Below are 4,019 nucleotides of genomic sequence, written 5' to 3'. Positions count from 1 at the left end.
GTTACACGAATGAGGAGTTTAATTGAAAGGTCGGAGAAGATTGTAGAGATCGGAGAGAGAGAGAGTTGCCATTATTATCAATATATTTCTGGGCAGTTCCTACTTGTTTATCGTTTATATCGTGATTGAAATATGTAATTACAGGAAGCATGGCATGTAGACATAATACTGAACAATAAAACGGAACGTAACTTCAGTCTTTGAGCCTAGAATTGACTTGAACGCACTCAAATACACTAGTTGTCTGTTTCTGAACGGATATTCAACAGGCGGTCATAATTTTACTTAAATATTAACCATTAATTTGTGAGTTTATATGATACCAGCTTTTATATAGACATGAGTGGGTTCATTCTTATCACACCTTCTGTTTAGTTCAATAATTATTGGAGTCGACCGTTGTACAGAACTTCGACGTTTTACACCCACCCCAATAACCCTGCTGCCGTCACGTACTCTCCATATTCGAGTCTGGAACAGCATCAGAGAGAAATAATGATATTCATGAAATCGTTAATATCAAAAGTAGACAAAGTGTAGCTGAAGGGGTGGACAAATTAATCACTCCTGCCAGGATTTTTTACAATGTCCTCAGAAGTTAATCATTAATGCGAACCTTCTTTAACATATTTAATCACTGTTTTATCCCCCACCCCCTCTATATGTAACATAGCAGCAATCTGCAACATATGGTAGCTTATGTTTCAGATCTCATATTCGTATATTTTAAGGCTCCACCTGGTCATTGTGTTATTTTGTCCCGTGTTTTAATTTCATCATGTACATGCATTTAGTAATGCTGCATTCAACAAAAGGGCTGTGGGCCCACTATTATCTATAGTGGTGCATAGAACTGAGTATGTAAATCATAAAAGCACTTTCAAGAATATGAAGGGGAAAATAAAGGGAAATGTCATCTGGTTTGTCGCCTGTCGCTATGACAGTTTTATTCTTGTTTCATACATCTCTGTATAATATGACATGGCCTCGTCAACGCATCTAATGACGTCAGGGGTCAGCTGATCACGTCTCGGCATCTCTTTAGCTGGTATGAAGTGAGTCGTTGTCATGGCAGTGTTGTAGAAATTAACAATATTCATGAGCATATCATCAGCTCCCGTGACCCAGGAGTTGAGTGATTCAATCGACGGGTCAAAAGTCAGGAGACGCTCGTCGTAGGGCAGTCCGACAGCTTGGCAAAACTTCGGCAACAAATCGGCAGGATTCGCCAATAAATCGTCACCGTCGATGACAATTGGGGAGCGATCCATATTCTCTCGAACGAACTTCCAAATGGTGTGTACCTCCTTGAAGTGGAATCCGGAAGCGTAGTAGGGATTGTGCTTTACGATGTCAAAGGTCGCTTCGTTGGCCGCCTCGCCATCGAGCTTTCCTTGGTCGAGGAGGTGATGGAATACCGATGTCCGAAAAGATGAAATCGTCCGAAGAGGATGACGAATCAAAAAGGCGTGTCGGTAACCCCGAGGGAGAAATCGCAGTTCGTCCAGATAACCATTGGATATCTCTTTTACAAAGACATGGGGACTATCCGCTTCTTCCAACTTTCGTTTGATGGATGGGTACCTAGGTTAATCCGAGATAATTAAACAAATATGAGAGAGAGAGAGAGAGAAACAACTCGTAATATTCATTGGAAAATAACGATGTCCAAAGATTCTGTATATTTTACATTACAAATCAGTTGGTACGTCTCACTTTCTTATTATAAACAAATACAGTTACTTGAAGTTACGTTATGACACACAGGGGCGGCCACATACATCTCATCAATGTCCAGGAAAGATTGCGCCCCACCCCCTCCCCGATTCAAGTCAGTTGAATAATTCTCGATACGTCATTCTTATGTCATAGGCGGATGGATAACTTAATTTTAATAAAAGCAGAAAAATCAGACAAACCAATAAAAAAAAAAGTTCGATCAAAATCGGATAACTAATAAGAAAGTTATGAATTTTTAATGACATTAAAAACTTTGAAAATTACAAAACAAATTGGCAACTCACTCGTGGATCTGTAACGTCATTGCCTCACTATCCACTAGGGCCTAATTGTTTTCTTTATATTGATAACATAAATTTCCAATTTCCCCCTAAAAATTGTATTTCCTCACATCAGCATCCAAGTTATATTGATAGTACTATGTTTTTGTGTGGATGCACTAATATCAGTTTTTTCCAGTTAAATCATAAAAAATGTGAATTTTGATAAACTATTTAATATATAAAAATAAATGATTATAAATATACAATATTCAGAAAATGGTATCAATTCTTCAAAGATCATTAAAGATTTTGTGAAATGTATGCACGCAGCATGATACAAATCATATGACCTGGGCAAAAGCATGGTGTAAACAAGTTTTGGGGGATAAAAAAAAAATAATGAGACAAATAAATATAAAGCAACTGCTAAATATTAGCCGTGAGGCAATGACGTCACAAACTGATAACCAAATTGGCAATTTGTGTAGTGATTTTTAAGTTTCATAGTTTTTCATACTTGAAAAAAAAATCATAACTTCCCTATTAGTTATCAGATTTTACTAAAATTTTGTTTGCTCTGTTTCTCTTGTTTTTCTGCATCTATTAAAAACAAATTATTTTTGGAGTGGAATTATACATTACCATATTCTCTCATTCCCTCTCTCTATTGGATAAAGAAAATATGAATATAATCTTTTGCTTTGATTAAAAAAAGTTTGAACAATCAGTATAAAACAGGGAAAAAGAAGTGGAGAGGAAATTAAGCAAAACGAACATTTAAGATACCTGCTAAATGTTCATTCGTGATGGATCCGAGTGCAGGTAGGTTAAAATGTGAAATAATTCATTATAGAGCGATGATAAATCAATTATTTGACGTTGATTGATTCGTTCATTTTACATGAATGCGGTGACTTGTCGGTTAAGACCGACATGCTGTGTCTACTCAATCTATAAAACGATACGAAATCTAGCTGTAGTTAATACACAGACAAGAAAGTAAATAAAGCAGGTAGATGCCAGAATGATGACGATGACAATGATTAAAAGTTTGAATAAAAAATAATCAAACAATGTGTTCTGAGGTAATATTTATTGCAAATTTAGACAGTTTTATCAACCAGCGTGTTATTGAACAATACATTGAACAATATGTTCAATAAAAAATGTTTTTTAAAAGGTATGTAACTTCCTCCAGCTCAGCACATGGTCGCAACTTAAGAATACCACTGTCTCTTGTTAGTTCTCTAATGATTGACAAATTCAAAAATTGGTTGGGAGAATTTACTGTTAGAGGGTGTCGCACAGTGACGCCTTCAAAGAAAACCATAAATAATTATCAGATATAAACAACTGAGCGAAATACCGGCCGGCTCGATTTTGAATTTTTCGGGGTTAAAAAAAAAGAATAGTGCTCACTACCAACCCCCCCCCCCCCCCCCCCTCCCCCAACACACTGAGCGAAATATCGGCCTGCACGATTTTCAATTTTCCGGGGGCAAACAAGAAAAAGAAAAATTAGTGCTGACTACTTTCAGCACACTAAATTTTAAATCAATTTCAAATTTGGGCCTCCCCCTAAGAAATTCTGGATCTGCGCCTGGCTGACGATCCTTGCCCGAATATCAATCTTCAAACAAGATTACTTTTCAAACATATCGAACGAGGGAAGCGAGCGAGAGAGTGAGCAAAAAATGACCACTTGATACACACTGTAATTTCGTCTTAAAATATTCTCGATAATTATGAAGGAGATATCACAATATTACTAACAGACCATCTTGGCTGTCCATATTTGAGATGTTGGCTGCCTCTATTAACTATGTGAGGTAGCTGCAGTTAGCTCCTGTCGTTCCTAAACCTGCAGCCCAAGCCTCCGCCTCCTCTTATATGGTTAGCATTTTCCTCTATAATCCACAACGATATTATTGTCTAAATGTTGGTTTTTACTTACGATATAAAATCGGGTTTGAAATTAGATGCCGTCAACTTCTGAAGGATACTTGATGCCTCCAG

Source organism: Strongylocentrotus purpuratus, unplaced genomic scaffold, assembly GCF_000002235.5.
Source record: "Strongylocentrotus purpuratus isolate Spur 01 unplaced genomic scaffold, Spur_5.0 spur5_scaffold_11, whole genome shotgun sequence".
NCBI classification, from domain to species: domain Eukaryota; kingdom Metazoa; phylum Echinodermata; class Echinoidea; order Camarodonta; family Strongylocentrotidae; genus Strongylocentrotus; species Strongylocentrotus purpuratus.
The sequence above is the reverse complement of the archived record's forward strand: the minus strand, read 5'-3'. Positions refer to the sequence as shown.